The 23,574-nt window shown below is 44.5% G+C and overlaps 1 pseudogene; it reads left to right on the top strand.

Moving 5' to 3' along the window:
• Positions 1–673: 673 nt before the first annotated feature.
• On the top strand, positions 674–23,574 carry LOC146341901 (vomeronasal type-2 receptor 26-like; annotated as a pseudogene).

Raw genomic sequence — 23,574 nt, forward strand, 5'->3', positions numbered from 1 at the left:
GAAATCTCTGACATTTGCTAGAGATATTCCTCATGGGGTGGACCCTCAAACAGATATATGAAATTGCCTTATGTTGCAGTCAGTAAATTGGTCCATCTAGCCCATTGCTTTCTACTCATATTGGCAAGTGCTCTTTCAAGCTCTTGGTGGAACAGAGGCTTTGTTTTAGCCAAAACCATATTTAATGACACTGCTGAGGACAGAATCTAGGACTTCTATCGCTAGTTATGGCCCAAATAAAGACCCTCTAGTTTTTCAACTGTGATCCCTTTGGGGAAATATTTGGTGGCAACATGGAGACCCAACCCTCCTTCTCACTACCACCACTCAGGAATTGTCATGGATCCATATGAATATTTTCAAATTCATCATTCTGGCTCTGTGCATGGACTTTAAGGGCTTCCTCTTTGAAAATCACTGCTGATTTGTGAGCTCTGACCAGAGATTCTCCATCATTCTCAGGCACAATTTCTTCTGATATTTCTGATATTGTGGATCTGATATTGTTTATAGGGGGTATTGTGTTCTGAACATGAACACACATATTGTTTGTCCATGTTACTTTTGTATAGCTCACCTTAGACTAAAGAGTGCATCAAGCAAGATAGTACATAAACACTGAGAAAATGAAGAAGACACAGAGCAGGGTAGCTATGGAATTCCATTCAATGCTATGGAATATTCTTCTGATACAGAATGTAACACTCTTTCCAGTGTAGTGCCTAAGAATTACCAGAACATCCGGGCCTTGGTGTTCGGCATAAAGGAGATAAATGAAAACTCTCAGATCCTGCCCAATCTCACTCTGGGTTTCCGCATCTATGACAGCTACAACAATGCAAAGAGGACCTATCATGCCACAATGCTGCTTTTATCAGCACTGGAGAGATTGATCCCCAGCTACATGTGCAACATGCAGAATAATCTAGTAGCAATCATTGGAGGACTGGACTCCCAATTCTCCCTCCATGTGGCAACTATCTTGGATATCTATAAGGTTCCACAGGTAGGATACAAGTCTCTATTTGTGTGGGGAGGGGTAGACTATGGGAATGTAACTAACACTTCCTAGGTCCTTTGAGATTTGTATTTCATAACTGAAATACAGCAATGATGAGTGCCCTGGGGGTTGGACTCGATGGTCTTGTAGGCCCCTTCCAACCCTACTATTCTATGAAATAATCTGATGGACCTTGGAAATAATCTGATTCAACTGAGTGCCCTGCAGCTGTAAAAGAAAAAAATTAGTAGTAGGGGAAGAGCAGAGGGTATTTCCAAGTAGGGATACTGAGCTCTTTTATGCCGTAAGGCAATCCCTGAGTGTTTTATGTAGAACTACAGTGTATAGGAGATATCTGCTCTTAGAATATCAAGAATTAGTTCAACTTGCACTTCCTGGTTAATTAAAAAGTTTGTTACTTGAGAAGAAGGCATTTGAGTTATGTCTCCTGAAAAATGAGATTGTACATAAAAGACAGCCATGGATTCGGAGCATAGAAACAATACTATTTGCTTAACTTACTGGTTTCTTGTAAGGATTGCTGACATAAATCTTATGAACATTCAAAACTGCAGTATTGATGCTACAATTCTTGTTGTTGTTCTTTTCTCTCTAGCTCATTTATGGTTCTGCTCCAATAATGAATGATAAAACGTCAGGCCTTCCCTTCTACCAGATGGTCCCTCAGGAAGTCCTTCAATATATAGGGATTCTTTCTCTACTTCTGCATTTTAAGTGGACATGGATTGGGATGCTTATTATGGATGATGAAAATGGAGAAAACTTTGTGCAAACTGTATTTCCATATTTTTCCCAGAAGCATATCTGTTTTGCCTTCATAGAAAAAATTCCCATAGCAAGACTTATCAGTGAATTTGATTATATGATCAAACGTGGGGCAAAAATATATGATCAAATCATGGGCAGCAAAGTGAATACCGTGGTGGTCTATGGAGATTCTTACTCCATGGCGGATTTGATATGGTTCCAATGGGTGTCAAATATAGAAAATGTGACAGCTAAACCAAAAGGTATAGTATGGATAATGACAGCCCAAATGGAGCTCACCTCATTGGTCTATCAAAGGAAATGGGGTGTAAAAATGTTCAATGGTGCTCTTTCCTTAACAATTCACTCCAGTGATCTACCAGGATTCAAGCCATTTGTTGAGAGCAGAAACCCTTTCAGTGTGAAAGCAGATGGATATATCAAGGACTTCTGGCAACAGGCCTTTGGTTGTGTATTCCCAGATCAGGTTCTGAGCATGGAGGAGGAGATTATTTGCACAGGGGAGGAGAAGCTGGAGAGTCTTCCAGGGACCTTCTTTGAAATGATCATGACTGCCCATAGCTACAGTATCTACAGTGCTGTCTATGCTGTGGCCCATGCTTTACATGCCATGTCCAAATCTAAATTCAAACACAGAGCAATGACAAGCAGAGGTGGGCCAAAGCTTCAGCATCAAGATTCCTGGCAGGTAATATGCTCAGCATGCTCAAGAAGAACAGTAATGTATCTATGAGTGTTACAGCAGGCCACAAAGTGTGCAGTAAATGCTATACCCAACTTTCCCCATGCTAACATTGCCATCTTTCTTTCTCTCCCCATCAGGAAGAAATGAAAGAAAAATAGTGTATAGTTAAATCAGCCTCCACTGCTTTCCTCAAATCAGCCATGTCCTAGGTCTTTGGAGAAAATTTGCTCTTCTGTTAAGGAGTGCTTAAATTATGGGGGGAAATTTAGGGTGTGTAAGTGTGGATGGTATCCGTACAGAATTTAAGCACTAGATGGCATTAGGGGCGTACAAACCTCACTCACACGAGTCCGAAGGGGGGTCCGCGGGGGGACGAGCCATTCCTCCCCCTGGAATCCTTCTGTCCTCTGCTGGTCTGCAGATGCAAATGGCGTCCAGCATAGCAGATGCCATTTACATCCCTGTTCTTTGCCATGATAGGCTACGTAAATCTTTACATAGTCTATCACGGCAAAGAGCAGGGATACAAATGGCCTAGCAGATGCCATTTGCATCCCTGTCTCTTCGCGTGATAGGCTACGTAAAAATTTACGTAGCCTATCATGGCAAAGAGCAGGGACGTAAATCATGGCGTCTGCTATGCCAGACGCCATTTGCATCTGCAGACTGGCAGCGGATGGCAGCAGAGTGAGTGGACGGATCCAGACCCAGCTGGCAGCAGGTAGGATCCGGCTGGCATGAACTTTGCGGGGTGGCCGAGGTGAGTGTTCCATTCTGCCATGGACTCGGGGGGGGGGGGATTCTTTAGAATCCAGCCTCATTGGAGCCCGTGGCAGAATAGTCCGCCATGCTTAGATGGCATTGGATTTAATTTTACCCATGTGGGGTCAGGAGTTTTCTACTGCCATTATACCCTTTTTTAAAAGAAAGTCAGTAAAGCTCTTGTCTAATTTCCTGTCTGGTATGTCCTTAGTCCGCTCTATTATAAGGGGCCCCATAATGAAATCCACAAGCCCCACCTCCTCTCTGACACATACCAATATAGCCCCTCCCACTAAAACACAAAAGCCACACACCCTTCTCTTACTCCATCCTAAATGCACCGAAATAGGAAAACTAAGTATGTTATCATGAGCATCACTTCTTTGTTTACAGAAAAACTAGTGAGAGGCCTACAGTAATAACCCTCCCTCCATTTTCTCTCTCTTGCTATGCTTGTAAGAAGTGGGGACAGAAATTGTTGTTGTTCAGTCGTGTCCGACTCTTCATGACCCCATGGACCATAGCACGCCAGGCCTTCCTGTCCTCCGCTCTCTCCCGGAGCATGCTCAAGTCCATATTCATTGCATCAGTGATGCTATCTAGCCATCTCATCCTCTGCCGTCCCCTTCTCCTTTTGCCTTCAGTCTTTCCCAGCATCAGGGTCTTTTCCAGAGAGTTTTCTCTTCGCATTAGGTGGCCAAAATATTTGAGCTTCAGCTTCAGTATCTGTCCTTCCAATGAGCACTCAGGGTTGATTTCCTTTAGGATGGACTGATTTGACCTCCTTGAAGTCCAGGGCACTCGTAAAAGTCTTCTCCAGCACCACAGTTCGAAAGCATCAATTCTTCAGCGCTCAACTGACCTTTTCCAGTCTTGTGGCCACTGTTGAGTATTCCAAATTTGTTGGCATATTGAGTGCAGCACTTTCACAGCATCATCTTTTAGGATCTTAAATAGCTCAGCTGGAATACTGTCATCTCTGCTAGCTTTGTTGTTACTAATGCTTCCTAAGACCCACTTGACTTCACTCTCTAGGATGTCTGGCTCAAGTTCAGTGACCACACTATCATGGCTATCAGAGACATTAAGATCTTTCCTGTATAGTTCTTCTGTGTATTCTTTCCACCTCTTCTTAATCTCAACTGCTTCTGTTAGGTCCCTGCCTTCTTTGTCCTTTATCATGCCCATCTTTGCACAAAACGTTCCCTTGAGATCTCCGATTTTCTTGAAGAGATCTCTAGTCTTTCCCATTCTGTTGTTTTCCTTGATTTCTTTGCATTGTTCATTTAAGAAGGCCTTCTTGTCTCTCCTTGCTATTCTCTGGAACTCTGCATTCAGTTGGATATATCTTCCCCTTTCTCCCTTGCTTTTCGCTTCCCTTAATTCCTCAGCTTCTTGTAAAGCCTCATCAGACAGCCATTTTGCTTTCTTGCATTTCTTTTTCTTTGGGATGGATTGAGTTGCTGCCTCCTGAACATTGTTATGGACCTCTGTCCAGAGTTCCTCAGGCACTCTGTCTATCAGGTCTAATCCCTGAAATCTATTCCTCACCTCCACTGTATATTCATCAGGGATATGATTTAGGTCATACCTGAATGGTTTAGTGGTTTTCCCTGCGCTCTTCAATTTAAGCCAAAATTTTCCAACAAGAAGCTCATTATATGAGCCACAGTCAGCTCCAGGTCTTGTTTTTACTGACTGTATAGAGCTTCTCCATCTTTGGCTGCAAAGGACATCATCAATCTGATTTCGATATTGACCATCTGGTGATGTCCATGTGTAGAGTCGCCTCTTGTGCTGTTGGAAAAGAGTGTTTGCTATGATCAGCATCTTCTCTTGGCAAAACTCAATTAGCCTTTGTCCTGCTTCATTTTGTACACCAAGGCCATGCTTGCCTGTTATCCCAGTGATTTCTTGACTTCCTACTTTAGCATTCCAATCCCCTATGATGAAAAGGACATCTTTTTTTGGTGTTAGTTCTAGAAGGTGTTGTAGGTCTTCATAGAACTGATCAACCTCAGCTTCTATGGCCTCAGTGGTTGGGGCATAGACTTGAATTACTGTGATGTTGAATGGTTTGCCTTGGATTCGTACCAAGATCATTCTATCGTTTTTGAGATTGTACCCCAGTACTGCTTTTCCCACCCTTTTGTTGACTATGAGTGCTACTCCATTTCTTCTTAGGGATTCTTGCCCACAGTAGTAGATATAATGGTCACCTGAATTAAATTCACCCATTCTTGTCCATTTGAGTTCGCTGATTCCCAAGATGTCGAAGTTCAATCTTGCCATCTCATGTTTGACCACCTCCAGCTTACCTTCATTCATTGAACTTACATTCCAGGTTCCTAAACAATATTGTTCTTTACAGCATCGGATTTTCTTTTCACCACCCGACACATCCACAGCTGAGTGTTCTTTCAGCTTTGGCCCAGCTGCTTCACTCTTTCTGGCGCTACTTGGAAATACCCTCTGCTCTTCCCCAGTAGTATATTGGACACCTTCCGACCTGAGGGGCTCATCTTCCGGCATCATATCTTTTAGCCTTGTGATACGTTCCATGGGGCTTTCTTGCCAAGAATACTGGAGTGGGTTGCCATTTCCTTCTCCAGTGGACCACATTTTGTCAGAACTCTCTGCCATGACCTGTCCATCTTGGGTGGCCCTGCATGGCATAGCTTATGGCTTCACTGAGTTATGCAAGCCCCTTTGCTACAACAAGGCAGTGATCCATGAGGGGATAGAAATACCTCATCCCATTACTGTGCTTACCAATAGGATAATTCCTTAGAGAAGGTGCATCATTTGAGCTATATGATGGATGGGACAAGATGTCAATGATGCTAAGTTGGTTAGCCATTTCTTTCCTTTGGAGGGCACCGTTACCTGCAGAGGCCTATTGTTGGGAAAGGGCTGTGTTGCCCCTACACTATGGAATGTGCATGTGCTCCTTCCAGAACTATGATTGGCCCCCACACGTGGCCCTTAGAAAGGGTGTAAAGATGCAGCTTTACAATTTAGCCTTTTCACTTGTGCGATTTGCAATGTTCTAATGTTTTTACTGTTTTTAATGTTCTGTTAATGTTTTTATTGTTGCGAGGTTTTATTGTTTTAAATTGGTATACACCACCTTGGCGTCTTTTTAGCAAATATGGTGGTATATACATGTTAATAATAACTACATACATACCTAATCAAAATCTGCTTGAGCAGTGAAATCTCTGCACAAGTCTGTCTCCACCCTGTGTAAAGATATCATCCACATGGGTCTGGGCTGGAACTGACCATCAATGCTCTGAATTCAATAATAGATTTTGTAGGAATTCATTGGTTCATTCATGTCCCCATTCTAGTCCTTCGCAAAGCAGGGAGGCCAGCTCACCCTAAGCATTTTTTTTTTCTGCAGCAGTTTTACCTTGTCCCAGCAGGTCCACCAGGCTAAAAATACAGCATCCATTTCTTTGTGGTTCTTTCCTGGTGGCCATTTGTGCTGGACTCTCCTCTCACTACTATCTCCTACTCATTCCCCCAATGTGATCAGATTCATGCCAGAGTTTCTTTGCTTCTAACAATGCTCCGGGAATAAAGCATATTTTAATGTAATTTCTGTGGCTTTCTCATGTACTTGGACTCTTTCAACAGCTACTGTACATAGATCCTAAGGCAGCCTGGAAAGTTGGGATGTGGTAGGAGTTTATGAATGACAGGAGGGATGATCACACTAAATCAAGTGCATACAGGAAGAGGTTCAGGCAAGGAGACAACTAGCTACAGAGGGATCCTGCCTGAGAACATAGCATGGATAGACAGTCTCAGTAAATAAAAGCATGCAGAACTAGAGACCAGACAGCTCTCCTCAACCAGGCACAAAGCCACAGTGGGTGGCTAGTAGCTGAATTCGATGTTATCAGTTGGATTGTTTCCTCCAACCACTCTTCTCATTGTGTCAGAGTTGGAAGGGTGGATCCACAGGCTCCTTCAGACCAGGCATTAATGATCGATACAGAGGCCCTAAAAAGATACAGCTGATTTAACCAGGTGAGATGCATTCTTTATTTTTTATTTATGGATTTGGTTTTTGTTCTGCCTTTCTACCAAGAAAATGGCACTCAAGGTGGCTTACAATCATAGGAGCTTTTGAAAAATAAAAAAATGAAGCCTTAATTAAAACAATAATGAAATAAGTAAATTAAAAACACAACAGGAACAAAGCCTCAGAGAAACATGATGGAAAGATCTGAGGGGGAGCATAGGGGCCATAAGTGGAGGTGGGGGGAAATCATGCCCTCTTGTAGACCTCTAAAACAGCAGCTAAGGGAGCCATCACAAAAATTAAAGGGTCAAGCTCCAATGCCCAACCTCCTGTTAGAGCACTTCTCTTAAAACTTTTATCAATCACCCTGATTCCTGGCTGAGGATAGACTTTCTGATTTCCCAGATCTTTCCCAGATCTTTTTTTAAAAAATAAATAAATGACAATACTATATTTGACAGTAAACATTTCTTCCATAAATCTTCCCCAAGCAAAAAACTGCCCATGACATAATTCTTCTAATGCCTGCATTTGGATTATCCAAGTTTAGCCTTTTCAAAACCCTTGCTTGTTCCTTTTAATCTAGCTCCATCACTTTCTGAGGGGTATCTCTTTTAATAACAGCGCTGGAGACAAGGTTTTCTTTGACCAGAGTGGGTGTCTAGTAGCTGGATTTGATGTCATCAATTGGATTGTTTCCTCAAATCGATCCTTTCATCGTTCAAAAGTTGGGACAGTGGATCCCCAGGCTCCTCCAGACCAAGCATTAACGATCCAAAAAGAGGCTATAACATGGCACCACTGGTTTAACCAGGTAAGATTTATTGATGGATTAGATTCATACCCTGTCTTTCTACCACAAAAGTGGCACTCCAGGTGGTTTACAATCATAGGAACTTCCCAAAAGAGTTAAATAAGACTTGATTAAAAAAAAAATAAAACTCATATACAAAAACACTATTAAAAACACAATAATTACAAAATAAAAACAGCACTCAACCAAAGAGACATACTTCCATGCCCAAGTCTCGCTCGGAAAAAAACAAAAACAAAAACAAACAGTATTTGCCTGCCGGAAGAATGGAAGTACAGAGGGCAACACCCTAGCCTCACTCAGCGGGCAGTTCCATACCCTGGGAGCAGGCACCGAGAATTCACATCACTACCAAAACGTGCCTCTGAAAGCAGTGGTAGTACTGAAAGAATAGCCTCCAATCATATATTTATTTCAGTATTTGCATTTATATGACACCAACAAAACAGGGTTTCTAGCCAGTGTACAATCATTTTCAAATAAAATTATTGATAATATAATACAATGCAGATTAATATCTAAAACAACAAACCAATACAAATGCACTGAGCATGCAAAGCAAACTTGATAAGAAACAGTACAAAATGAGGAGGTAAAAATAGCCAAGAAATAAAGCAGGAGCTAAAACCATTAAAATGTAATAGCATTTAAAACAGACAAGGCCTAGGACAGGGGTGTTGATCCTCTTTCAGCGAGTGCCAAATTCCATTAGGGGTGCGGCAAAAGGGGAAAGGCCAAAAAGACCAGCATATTTTATATGCCGTATGAGAACCAGGAGTAGCCAGCAGAGCAAGAACTGTGGCAGCCGGGAATTTCGTCTGAGGAGCAGGGGGGAGTCGTTTTCCTCTGGCCAGTGTCAACTTCCTGCTCCTTCACTGCTGCTACAGCAGCCTGTCTGGCCTTGGGAAGGGCTCACTCTCTCTGGCTCCTGAAACAGCTGTGGACCTGGTTCCCTGGGGAGCATTTGGCATCCAGCCATTGGCTGTCCCCCCAGGAAGCCTGCACTTAAGGGAAGCCGATGTGGGTGGTAGTGCCACCAAAGAGGGTGACCCCAAAGGGGGGGTCACCCCCTTTGGGGGGGTGCTTTGGGGGGCAGTAAGGGTGAGGGCCATATCCCATGGTTTTCTCTCCTCTTTCTGTGTTTCCCTTCTTTCTCTTCCCCTTGTGGGGAGCGAGGGGGGATTTCTGGGGTCGTTTAGTGTGTGGGGGGGGTGCCTTTGAATGTGTTTTGTTTGTTTTCTAGTGAGGCTCTTTATTATTTTTATGTGTGAGAGGAAAGTGATTTTATACCCCAGGGTGAGAGCCGGCTGGTATTGAATTGTGCCCCCCCCCCGGGGGAGAGATGGGAGGAGAGCGTTAGGTGTACATTACATGTGAGAGATGGGATGTTGAGCTTGACTGTTTTATTCTGCTGAATGTTACTGAGTTTGATGTCTTTTCTGAGACAAAGTCAGCATTATGTGTATAGGGGAGGCAATAACAGTGGTGGGAGGCATGGGGAGATATGGTGCTGGCAGAGCAAAGCCAAATAGGAGAAGGGAGGGCATGTATCTTACACCTATCCAGACTTCTAGTTGCCCTCTCAGCCCACGTACCTTGGGGAGCAGGCCAAGCAACCCGCAGAATCTTTGCCTGCTCCTTTGCAACGCCAAGTCAGTCCTGAATAAGATCACAACCATCCATGATTTAATCTTCGATGAAAAGGCTGACCTGGTATGCATTACGGTGACTTGGCTGGGGGGAGATAAGTGGGCCTGTACTGTTGCAGCTTCTCCTGGTCAGGTATTCCATGGTAGAGCAGGTAAAGAGAAGCAGATGGGGAGGCAGCGTAGCAGTGGTCCACAAAGATAACATCCCCCTGACCAGACTCACTGTGAAGGAACTGGCTCACACGGAGTGTGTATATCTCAGCCTCGGGACTAGGGAGAGACTGCGGATTCTGTTAATGTACCAGCCACCCCACTACTTAACAGAGTCCCTAACTGAGCTCACAGAGCTGGTCTAGGAGCTGGTGTTGGAGTCGCCCAGGCTTCTAGTCCTGGGTGACTTTAACATCCCCCTCGGGTCCAGCTTGCCAGGTGTCCAGCCCAGAAGTTAATGGCTACCATGACAACCATGGGCTTGTCCCAGGTAGTCAAGAGGCCAACACATGAAGCTGATCACACACTCGATTTGATCTTCTGCTCCAATCAGGAGATTGATCCATGGGTGGAGGTTTTATCATTCTCCATGAAGTCATGAATGGGCCACTGTCTGGTCAGGGCTGGTATCGCAGCTACTATCCACTCTGCAGGGGTGGTGGACCATTTAAGATGGTCCGGCCCCAAAGGCTGATGGATCCATTGCAATTCCACGATGTCTTGCAGACGTTTCTTGGCTGGTGCCACTGCCAACCCTGTGGTATCCCTGTCTCCCTGTGGAATGAAGATCTGGTTATTGACATGGTTGCTCCTAGACGTCCTCTCCTACTCGCTTCCAAACAAGCGCCATGGTTTACAAAATAACTCAGGGAGCTGAAGCAACGAGGACGACCACTAGCGCACCAATGGCAGAAAACTAGGGATGTCAGAGAATTCCACCACGGATCTCGGTGAGGCCGAATGCCAGTGCATTCGGCCCCCCGAAATCCATGGCAGAACGAAGCCCCCCCCCCCACGAAAGGCACGTGAAACGGGACACCTACCTGCTGCCGTTCGCACTGCTTTGTGAATGGTGGCTGCATCCGCAGCCGCCATTCACTTTATTATTCTTCATTCATTAATTCTTCATAATTCTTCATTATTCTTCATTATAGCCATGATAGGCTACATAAATACTTATGTAGCCTATCACAGCTAATGCAGGCACGCCATTTGCGTCCCTGCAGAAGCCGTGATAGGCTGCATAAGTATTTACGTAGCCTATCACAGCAAAAAAAGGGAACGCAAATGGCAGCAGCTACAGCGGCCACCATTTGCGTTCCCTTTTTTTTTGCCATGATAGCCTACGTAAATATTTACGCAGCCTATCACAGCAAAAAGGAGAGGCGCAAATGGCGAAGTGGCCGCCATTTGCGCCCATCTCTGCGCCCATCTCTTTTGCTGTAATAGACTACGTAAATATTTACGTAGACTATCACGACCAAAAAAAAAGGGAACGCAAATGGTGGCCACTGTAGCCGCCGCATTTTGCGTTGGCTGTTTCTTTGTTTTTTGCCATGATAGGCTACGTAAATATTTACGAAGCCTATCATGTCAAAATACAGGGACAAGGGATGTCAGAGAATTCCGCCATGGATCTCGGTGAGGCTGAATGCCAGTGCATTCGGCCCCCCGAAATCTGTGGCAGAACGGCTTGCCACCCCCCCGCCCCCCCGCGGATCCCGCCCAGGAGGAGACTTACCAGTGGCGGATTTTCCAGGCGGCAGCTGCTCCGGCAGTGGCTGGCGGTGGCTGGTCTTCCGACCGGCTGCCGCTGCCACCATTTGCAGTCTTCGTCTTTTTTTTTTTTTTTACAGAGACGTGATAGGCTACGTAAAGATTTACATAGCCTATCACGGCTGGGTAAAAAAAAAAAACGTGTACGCAAATGTCGGCAGCTACGGCCACCGCCATTTTCATTCCTTATTTTTCGCCGTCTTTGTCTACGTAAATATTTACATAGAGTATTACGGCAAAAATAAAGGGGAACGCAAATAGCATAGAGGGCGCTATTTGCATCCCTTTTTCATTCGCCATTTTAGCCAACGTAAATATTTACGTAGGCTAAAATGGTGAATCAAAAAGGGACGCAAATAGTGCCCAGTACGCTATTTGCATTCCCCTTTATTTTCGTCGTAATAGTCTACGTAAATATTTACGTAGACTAAGACAGCAAAAAATAAGGAATGCAAATTTGTGTACGCTGTTTGTTTGTTTGTTTACCCAGAGCCCTCCGCAGCCGGAAATCCGGCTGCGGACGGGTCTGGCCTGGGCCTGGCCAGCTGCTCCGCAGAGCTGCCACCGAGCACAGCCAGCTGTCGAGGATTCCAGGGGGGAGGAATGGATCACCTCCCCCCCATCGAGGATTCCGGAGGGAGGGACAGAACGCCTCTCCCCCCATGAACATAATATGCGGAAAGGTAAGTGACTTTCATACATCCCTAACAGGGACTAGGGATGGGGGAGAATTTCTCCCCGAAACTTCGGGGGGCCGAGTGCCAACGCAGTCGGCCCCCCGAAATCGGTGGTGAAATTCTCCACCCCCCCGCCTCCCCGGGATGGGACTTACCTTTCATGAATGCCCCTCCCGGCAGCGGTTTGTCAGGTCTTCGTCAGGGGCAGGGGCGGCAGCCGGTCGTTTGACCGGCTGCCGCCGCCATTACAAGTGCAGTAAAAAAAAAAAAATAATACCCGTTATAGGCTACGTAATGATTAACGTAGCCTATCACAGCTAGATCTCCAAAGTCAGCCGTGATAGGCTACGTTAATCGTCACGTAGCCTAACACGGGTGACTTCGGGGAAAAAAATTAAAAAAGCTCGTACGCAAATGGCGGCCCCCATAGGGAGCCACCATTTGCGTTCCTTATTTGGTCCCTGTAGTCTACGTAAAGATTTACGTAGACTACAGGGACCAAATAAGGAACACAAATGGCGGCTCCCTATGGGGGCCGCCATTTGCGTACGTGCTTTTTTTTTTTTCCAAAGTCACCCGTGATAGGCTACGTGACGATTTACGTAGCTTATCACGGCTGACTTTGGAAATCTAGCCGTGATAGGCTACGTTAATCGTTACGTAGCCTATCACGGGGGTGGTTTTTTTTGGGGGGGTTGCGGCCGGGTAGACGGGGCGCTTCTACCCAGCCTGACTTTCGCTGGCGAGGGATGGGCCACCTCCCGCCCCTCGCATGAACTTCGGGGGGAGAAGCGAAGCACCTCCCCCCACCGCGAAGCAAGCTTCGAGGACAGGTAAGGGACTTTCGTCCATCCCTAACAGGGACGCAAATGGCGGCAGCTATGGCCGTCACCATTTGTGTCCCTGTGCAGGCTGCCCAGTGGCTGGATGTCCAGCTGCGGGCAGCCCCGGCCGGCGGCTCCGCGGAATCGCTGCGGAGTGGAGCCGGACAGAGATAATTTTGGGGGGAGGGACGGAGTGCCTCCCCCCCACCGCAAATGTCACTGTTCTAAAAGGTAAGTGACTTTCGTACATCTCTACAGAAAACTCGACTTGAATCTGACAAGACACGTCATAGGGATTATTTGAAGACCTATGAAGTGGTGATATGTGCAGCAAAGAGAGCTTTCTACTGTAGACATATTGTGTCCACAAACCCGTGCCCAGCTGAGCTGTTCAGGGTGGTTAGGGAACTGAGTCAACCCCCCCTCCCAATCCAATCTTAGAGCCTTTGGTAGCTTGCTGTGAGGCCTTTAATGAGCTTTTCGCAGGTAAAACCTCTTGGATACAAGCCGACTTGGATACTGTTGTGGGACAGAAATCAACAGTGAGGTGTGCAGCAACTCTGCTTGCACTGAATCATTTTCAGCTTGTGACTCCTGATGATGTGGAGAAGCTGCTTGGTTTGGTCAAAAAGACAACTTGCCCCTTCAATCCCTGCCCATCCTGGGTTGTAGTCCAGGGAGGGGAGAGGGTAAAGCAACTTTTGCTGAATATTATTAATGCCTCCCTAAGGGAAGGTAAATTTCCATCATGTCTAAAAGAAGCAATTGTTAGGCCGCTCCTGAAGAAGTCTTCCCTTGACACACTAGACTTCAGTAATTACAGGCCAGTAAACAATTTACCATTTGTGGACAAGGTAATCGAGAAGTTAGTACCCGATTAACTCCAAGCAGTCGTGGATGAAACTGATTATCTGGACCCATTTCAAACCAGCTTCAGAGCGGGATAAGGAGTTGAGCCTGCCGTGGTTGCCTTGATGGATGATCTTAGCCTGGGAATTGATAGGGGGAGTGCATCCCTGTTGATTCTTTTGGATCTGTCAGTGGCATTTCATACCATTGACCATGGTATCCTTCTGGATTGCCTGAGGGAGTTGGGGGTTGGGGGCACTGCTCTGCAGTGGTTCCACTCCTTTCTCTCGGGATGCTTCCAGATGATGTCGCTCGGGGATGGTTGTTGCTCGAAAAAGAAACTACTATGTGGAGCCCCTCAGGGCTCCGTTCTAACCCCAATGCCATTTAATATCTATATGAAACTGCTGGGAGAGATCATCAGGAGTTTTGGAGCTGAGTGTTATCAGTATGCTGATGACACCCAAATCTATTTCTCCTTAACATCCTTCTCCAAGGAAGGTAGGACTCCTCTGAATGACTGCCTGAAGTCAGTAATGGGCTGGATGAGGGAGAACAAGCTGAAGTTGAATCCAGGAAAGACAGAGGTGTTCATCCTGAGGGTTCCTAATTCAGGTATTGAGGAACGTCAACCAGTTCTGGATGGGGCTGCACTCCCCCTGAAGGAGCAAGTTCATAGCTTGGGGGTGCTTCTTGACCCAACCCTGCTTCTGGCACCCAGGTGGAGGCAACAGTGAAAAGTGCCTGTTATCAGCTTTGGCTGATGCGCCAGCAACGCCCAGTCCTGGAACATGTGGACCTAGTAACGGTGGTGTATGCTCTGGCAACCTCAGGCTTGATTTCTGTAATGCGCTGTACTTCAGGCAGCTTGTATATTTAGTTCAGGAGGACATATTACACTGGTTTTAAAATCTTTACTCTGGCTGCCAATTTGTTTCCAAGCAAACTATAAAGTGCTGGTTCTTACCTTCAAAGCCTTACATGGTCTAGGTCCAAGGTACCTCAGGGAGCGCCTTCTCCCCTATGTCCCAGTCCGTCACCTAAGGGCCTCTGAGGGCTCTCTGCTGTGGCTGCCTAATGTAGGGGTGTCGGAGAATTTCTCCACAAATCTCCGGGAGGCCGAATGCCAACGCATTCAGCCCCCCGAAATTGGTGGGGAAATTCTCCGACACCCCCCCCCACCCCAGGATGGGACTTACCTCGTGCGAATGTCCCTCGCGGCGGCGGGTCCCAGCGGCAGTTCGGTGGCGGGGCGGCGGCGGCAGCCGGTCTTCTGACCGGCTGCCACCGCTGCCATTTCAAAGTAAAAAAAAAAAAAGTGATAGGCTACATAAAGATTTACGTAGCCTATCACAGCTAGATTTTCAAAGCCGTGATAGGCTACGTAAAGATTTACATAGCCTATCATGGCTGACTTTGAAAATCTAGCCATGATTAAATCGTAAATCTTTACGTAGCCTATCACGTTTTGTTTTGTTTTTTTACTTTACTTTTTTCTTTCGTGGCCGGATAGGCGGGGCGCTCCCCCCCAGCCAGAATTTCGGCAGGGAGGGACGGGGCGCTTCCCCACCCACCAAGAATTTCAGGGGGAGAAACGGAGCGCCTCCCCCCCCACCGAAAAAAGCTGCGGGACCAGGTAAGGGACTTTTGTCCATCCCTAGCCTAATGAGAGTTTGGCAGCCACACGCAAGAGGACCTTTTTCTTTGCCGCCCCTCAGTTGTGGAATGACCTGCCGGCTGAAATGCGCCTGCTGACCTCTTTGAAGGCCTGTAAGCAGGAATTAAAGACTCTCTTATTCCGGCAGGCCTTCCCTTTTGAGAACTCTTCTTCCCTTTGCTGACTTTTGTATAGTATTTTTAAACAGTTGTTTTAATCTGTGTTTTATTGTTGGGTTTTTTGAACGTTTTTAGTTCAAAGGTTCTTTTGGTTATATGGTTTTTGTTTATATTGTACATATGTTTTTATGTACATGTTTTTCAACTTTGTATATTGTATTTTAATGTTTTTAACTTTTGTAAACTGCCCAGAGACGTTTGGCTATGTGGTGGTAGTGAAACGTTAATAATAATAATAATAATAATAATAATAATAATAGTAGTAGTAGTAGTAATAGTAATAGTAATTTTAGCTTAAAGATCTTACTGCCAGTAACTAAGCATTAGGAGGGACACTTCAACCTTTTAGAATGGGGAGAAACTGCACAAAAGTAGGGAAATCACCAAATGGTTGGTCTTCAGGGGAAGGGTGGGGCCAGGAGAAGGAACTCTTTTGCCTTCTTCACTCAGGGAAGGTGAAGGAAGAGCAAAGTCACCATTCCATGGCCTTGGGGCTGCAGCTCAGTTGCTCTGCCAGTTTTTTGAAGGGGTGGGGCTTCTTGGTGTGAGATTGGTCTCAGGGAGGTGGGGGGCCTGTTCTCAGGCTCTGTGGGCTGGATGGGCTAGCCTGGCAAGCCAAATTTGGCTCATGGATTGGAGGTTCCCCATCCCTGCTGTAATGGGGGGAAATGGTTGGCCAGATTGTTCAAAGATTTTTGAAATGGTTTTTAAAAATGATATAGAATATAGTATATACAATTAAATTAACCTGTTATGTGAAGGTCCATGTACAGAGCAAAATAGGTTATACGTTTATAGATAAGGAGGGAATTTTGATGCTGTGATTATTATAACTGTAGGGATAAGGTTGCACCATTTTTTAAAAGAAAGAACTGCAATAACAGCTGGGGATACTTGAGGCATTTGGTATTTCTGAATTGTGATGTGAATTGATATGTTCCCCACCTCCCAGAGTAATATGTATGCTAGAATGTAGCTATCCATCCAATTTTGCAATTCTTCCATTTTTACAATCTGCTTGTCAGTTCAAAGACACCACAAAATATTCTAAAAATGCATATTTCGAGAGAAGATATGTTTAGAATTGCGTATTTTGAGAGAAAACACATTTAGGGTGCAATCCTATGCATGCTTAGACAGAAAGAAGTCCTGCACCTCCCAGCATTCCCCAGCCAGACATTCCCCATCTCCTGAGATGGTGTACAGGAGGCTGTAGGAGAGATCAGTTCTACCTCTCCAGCCCTGGAGGATGATTTCCAGTCTTAGATTCCCTGTTTGTGTCCCTGCAGGTCTTTCCGTCACCATTCTCTCTGTGATGTCTGAGCTCCCAAAGCACAGGCCATGGGCCTTGATGTTCTTTAACATAGAACCAAATACCATCCATGGGACAAAGCTCGATAGTTCCTTAAATATTTTAAATATTGGATGGATACTGCAGTTAAAACATTGGATCGGTAGTTTTTACTCTGCTATTCTAATTGATATATCATTGTGGTGTTTATTTAATTGAGCAGTCACATACTTTGTTCTGGCTTTGTTCTAAATGCATTGTAATCTACCCAGGGCAGTATGTAAATTAAGGGTATTATGTAAATTAGAAGGTTATATCATTGACATAAATATATAAACAAGACCCAAAATAAATATGAGGCCATCTTTCAGTCAGTCATTTGTGGCACTGTCTACTTTTGTCCATATATATCCCAAAGGGATTTCAATCATGATTAAGAAAGAAATATTACCCAAGGTCCATATCAAAAAGTGAATTTAAGAAATTATATGTAACTACTTGAATACTCAAGCCCTATTTCTTCAGAATATAATACTGAGAATATTACAAGTTGAATCCAGCCTGGGGCAGAATCTACACATAGAAGTTATACCGTTATCATACCATTATCATAACTATTGGTTCCCATTGACGTCATGTGTACCAATAGTTATGATAATGGTATGATAACGGTTTAACTGCTATGTGTAGATTCAGCCTTAGTCATACTTGGGCAGACCCATTGGGATCAATGAGATTTATGTTTGGCGTAGTTAATTCAAGACCCATTTATTTCAACTGTAAGTATAACTAAGTCTGGATCCTATATATTCATTTGTTTGAAAGCTACTATTCCTAACACAGATATATAACTTCTAAATGGGACAAAAGGGATACTCCCAGTATTCAGAGATTTCCAAAATGTTTTTTTTTTTTTAAGTGTAGAACACAGTATTGATGAAAATAATGCATTGTGTAGAAGTCCATGTAGGAAAAAAATATCAAGAATAAATTTATAAAGAAAGAACTTGTCAATTTTCATAAAGTGCTGTAATTATAAAATAGAGATAATGCTGTACAATCTCCATTGTGTTAATATGTGGCATATGATAAACTCACTAGTGAGCCCATTCACACATGACTGAAAATGTCATGGTCATTTTATTAAAATATGGAAAGATCCTTGAAACAAGGATTCCAAACTCATTATTATTGTTCTTCCCTTTCATTTATGAATTAGGTACAGCCTCTTTCTTTATGTACTGAGAGATGTCATCCTGGTACCAGCAAGCAAGTGCAGGAAGGAGAGCCATTTTGTTGTTATAATTGCATCCCATGTCCAGAAGGGAAGATTTCAGACCAAGAGGGTGAGTTGGCTGAACCATATTTCACCATTAGAACAAGAAATCAGTAGGTTCTATGGCTTATACTAAAAAACAGCACAATGGACTGATCTGAAAGCCTGAGATTTAAGGAGAGGTGGGATGGAGGATGGTCCAGGCAGATTTGGGGCTAGAAATGGAAATAAGTGAAATGTAAAGTTTGGTGAATGTCCACCAGCAGTTTGCCAGGTATTGCCTTTTGGGTCCCCCACCCCACACCACCCCTGGGTTTTACTTTATACAGTGTGTTTTGAGAAATAGTTTTTCATTTTAGGTAACAGAGAAAATGTAGTCTGTGCTTTTCCACAGAAGAAATAAAAGGTATTTATAGGTTTTGAAAAAAAGTATGAATTTTCACCTCATTTTAGCTTATGGAATTTAATGGGAGGGGGAATAGAATGGAGTGTGAATCCAGATCTCTGGCAGAAAGCCAAGATCTTAACTCCTTTTGACCCTGATGAGCCACCATAGGGAGTGTTAAAGCAGAGAGAGATTCTGAAGAGGCTGTCCATGCCAAACTAAATGATCTGCTATGCACAGGTACTGTAGCTCTGAGTGATAGTATTCCTTACTGTTGTGTAAGCTGTGTAGCCCTGATTCTGATCAGGACCATAGTGCTCTGGGTGGGTGGCTGGGTGTGTTAAACTTTTCCACCACCTGTTTCTCTCCAAAATTCCACCCACCCTCCCCCACCCCCTGCCAGTGGGGCAGTGTTAAAAAAAGGAAAAAGTCTAAACTGATGGACTCAGCTTCACATGAGTGAGAATAGCCCTTGATAGAGTGAAGGCTGCAAGCAGACTTACACAGCTGTCAGAGTTGGATGCAGTGGGCTGGCCCTATCTGAGTGAAGGCATGCTTATTGTCCCCCCTAGACATGGTCCCTGCCATGGTGCACCCCCTTCCCCAGGCCCTGAGGGAGAGATCTTCCCACTCCATTCCCCTGGGGGAATTCCCCTGTTGGGGTGCTGCCCAAAGCACTGGGGAGGCCCAGGACATACTCATAATTATTCCAGGAACACTTTCCTCAGAATATATATTTCACATCAATACACATAGCTCGGGGAAGATGAGCTATGTCAGCTAGATAATGGAACAGCCAGGATCAGGTGCAGTCTACCACTGAAAATATGTTTTCATGGTAGACTTTGACTGAACATGGAGGTTCTTTTTTCCTATCTTCTTCTGGTGGTTTCTCTCTTGTGGACGCTTCCCCCCACCTCTGAGAAGTAAAACACATAATGAAATGGGATGTTCTTGTTGAATCAGTCACCCAGTCTCTCTCTGTCTCTCTCTCTCTCTCTCTGGGTGTGTGCGCATGCATGCTAAATCTTGGGTTGGCTGGATTGGAATAACACCAGAAGAGAGAAGCCATGACAGCTAGGTAGTACTAGAAACTCTGCCTTCAGATGCAAGACTGCCTCTAAATTCAAGGAAAACTGCATCCAAAAGTCAAAGATCTTTTCTACTATCTAGTTGTTTTAGGTTCTCTCTGGAGGCTGCCTCCTAAATGAGAGTAGCTGGTATATCTTGGGTGAGTCACTATATCTGAGCCTAACCTATGTCACCTAGATGTAAGATGGCAGCTGCAGGAGGCCCTGACTTTGCTTTGAAGCGATCCCACCTTCCAGTAAGAAATTGTTATATATGTTTGTGTGGGATATGTACAGAAGGAGTCAGGAGGAATACCTTACCTGTGGCTTAGCCTATACTAAGCAGAGGATTGGACTAGATGCCCTTCAAGGTCTCTTCCAACTCTATCAACCTATGTGAATGGTATCGGTTGCCAATTGGCTAATGTGGAATTGCAATGTGGAATGGTAGCTTCGGTTGCATAATAGCTTCAGCTGCATAGGCTCCATGTGTCTATTCCAGTGAACAGACACATCTGAAACTTAGGTCCACCACTCTGCCACTGACAGCCATTCATCTCCAAGATAGTGGTGAAGCTGGAACTATCCCCAGCATGGGATGCCATACCATGTATATGTTGCCAAAATAACATAATTTCTCAGCATTTTGAAGCCTGAGTCAACATGGAAAGCCTGAGAGAACACTTCAGAACTGGGCCATCCCCCCTGCCCCGTCCCCCAGCTTTGGATTGGCAGATTTAGAGATAGCCTTATTGGTCAACTGCCTGGGCTGTGACCAGGCCATCAAGTAGGCATTTTGCCTGAATCTACAGTTTCATTAGAGCAATTCCCTTTAATTTAATCAATGGAGAAAGCACGTATACAGTTATTCTGACTAGGCTTCTTCAACCATCTGGAACAACCACTCCTTACAATAGGAGTGAGGGAGAAATGTGTTCAGTTAGGCAAACCTACCTTCATGCTTTTCAAACAAATACATGAACTGAAACTCAGTTAACCATCAAAATTCTCACCTCTCTGAATTTTGCAATGGAGTTCTCCAATTACAGAATGCATCCAAATGTGCATGTATTAGGGGAAAGTGCACACAAAAATGTATATATTGGTGAAAATATTGTTCAAAATGCATTATATGAGAATTGCTTGCAAAAATGTGTGCATAAGGCAAAGTTGCATAAAAATGCATTTATTAGTAGAAATGTGCAGAAAAATACATATAGGTTTGCGTGTGTGTTTTAGAAATGACAAAGTTCAGGACAAGTTGAATGTATGATTGGAAAAATCCTCAAGGTTTGGGATGAACTGAACGTGAAGAGTGGAAAAATGAGAAACAAAGAGAAACCAAAATTGATAAATTTCCCTGTCACTTCCTGCCAGCCTTCAAGCCTCTCTCTGTGCTGCCTTTTGTATAATAAAATGGATATTGACTAGAGGTGTATAAAAAAGTTTATTTTGCTTCATTTTTACTCAAACTTGCCTGGTTGCACCACTGAATACAAATATGAACGCAAATGCATTTATTCAGGAAAGGCATGCATGTTCCTGAATTTGTTTGTGTTTGTAAAATGTGCCCTTTAATACACACACACACACACACACATGCATTTTCACTCTTAGTTCTGTGGAGAACAGTTGCAGATTTAAGTGCACTTTCAAAAAGAATGTCCCCAAATGCACACTTTCCCCAGTCAAATGTAAAGAAAAACAGATTGTAATTAGGGATGGGCAAACTCACTGTGGTCTGCGTCATGTGCTGCAGGCCAGACCCCCACCAGCCCTCCACCCCCATTCGCCAATGTGCAGTGAGTCACTGGCCAGTCCACAAGTCCCTGAGTGCTTCATGGCCTCCTGATCCTCTGCTAAGCCACCATTTTGTGTAAAAATGGCAGCTCCTTCTTCTTCATAAAGGCTGATCTTCTGCATCTGGCAGCTGTAAAATAGCCATTTATGGAAGATTGGAGGCGTATATGGCCATTTATAACTCTAATCTTGCATAAATGGTTGCTTTGCAGCTGCCATTTGTGTAAAATCAGCCTTTACAAAAAAAGGCCAAGCTGCCATTTTGATGCTCGGTGAGGGATTGGGGATCACCGTGCTTGCCTGACTCAGGGAGCCCCAAGTCGGGCAAGTGCTGGGATCTGCAGACTGGCATCCAGAGGGCCCACCAGCAATTTCTTGCCAGGCCTTGGGCCCCGGCCTGATGCCCGCAACATCCCTGGTCGTAATTGAAAACAAGAGTGAGGTGAACTGGGCTTCAAGGTGGAACTCAGAGAACCTCAAAAATCTGGAACCGCATTGATTCTCTCATCCTTATTATTGACTCATGGTGTCATGGTAATATCAATAAAAATACAAAGCAGCATTTGACCTGTTCAGAGACCTGTTCAGAGAGCCAGCATGTCTGCCACATTTGTCCTGTTCAAATATTACCATTTCAAAATACTGTATCTGGGTCTGCCTTTCTACACTGTTTGAATGTTGCAGGAGATGCAGACAGTGGAGGCTGCTGGACCCAATTTCGGTGAGGCTGTGATTCCATTCTGGGTTTTAATCAGAACCATCCAGAACTCTGAAAGAGCCATCCAAAGTGCTGAACCCTATCCCCAAAATGTGTTCAGAACCTTGGATAACTCCTTCAGAGTTCTGGATGGTTATGACTAAGAATGGCTTAACAGCCCCACTGAAATTGGAGCCACCACCCTCCACTGGATACAGAAGAAAGATGTTCCTATTTAATAACTGTGGGACTACAGTCATATTTAGCAGGCAATGGTGATCTCCTTGTTTTTAAAACCCAAGATGTTGCTTAGATCTACAAAGCTCTGATCCACTCATACCACCCCTTGCCACATTTCTTAGTATCAGTAGAAAGCAGATACTGTATTGATGTGATGGGACGATTACACGATATTATTAAGATTTATGGCACCTCTGTTAAATCAAGACCACATCTTTTCTATTTCAGACATGAACGACTGTCATAAATGTGCAGACAAAAAGTATCCAAACAAGAACCGGGATTTCTGCATTCCTAAGATTATAAACTTCTTGTCTTATAAGGAACCCTTGGGTGTCAGTTTAGCCTTCTTTGTTCTTTCCTTTTCTTTGATCATGGTTCTAGTGTTAGGAATATTTATGAAACACCACAACACTCCCATCATCATTGCTAACAACCGGGACCTCACCTATGCTCTCCTCATCTCCCTCCTGCTCTGTTTCCTTTGTGTGTTCCTGTTCATTGGCCAGCCTCAGAAGGTGATGTGTCTCCTCGGACAAACCACTTTTGGCATAAACTTCTCAGTGGCTATTTCTTCTGTGCTGGCAAAAACTATCACTGTGGTTCTGGCTTTCATGGCCACAAAACCAGGATCCAAGATCTGAAAATGGGTGGGGAAAAGGTTGGCCAGTTCCATTGTTCTTTCCTGCTGCTTTATCCAAACAGGTATCTGTACTGTGTGGCTGGCAATGAATCCTTCTTTCCCAGATGTCGACGTTCACTCAGTAGCTGAGGAAATTGTAATGGAATGTAATGAGGGCTCTGTGACAATGTTTTACTGTGTCCTGGGCTACTTGGGCTTCCTGTCGATTGCCAGCTTCACTGTGGCTTTCTTTGCCCGCAAACTGCCTGACAGTTTCAATGAAGCCAAGTTCATCACATTCAGCATGCTGGTGTTTTGCAGTGTTTGGTTATCCTTTGTTCCCACCTACCTGAGCACCAAGGGAAAATACATGGTAGCTGTGGAGGTCTTCTCGATCTTAGCCTCCAGTGCTGGATTGCTGGATTGCATCTTTTTCCCAAAATGTTACATTATTCTCTTGAGGCCAGAGTTGAATAGCAGGGAACAGCTCATCAGAAGAAAGTACTAA

The sequence above is a fragment of the Heloderma suspectum genome, chromosome 6 (assembly GCF_057233095.1).
Source record: "Heloderma suspectum isolate Gila_16-S chromosome 6, 16-S_ref, whole genome shotgun sequence".
NCBI classification, from domain to species: Eukaryota; Metazoa; Chordata; class Lepidosauria; order Squamata; family Helodermatidae; genus Heloderma; species Heloderma suspectum.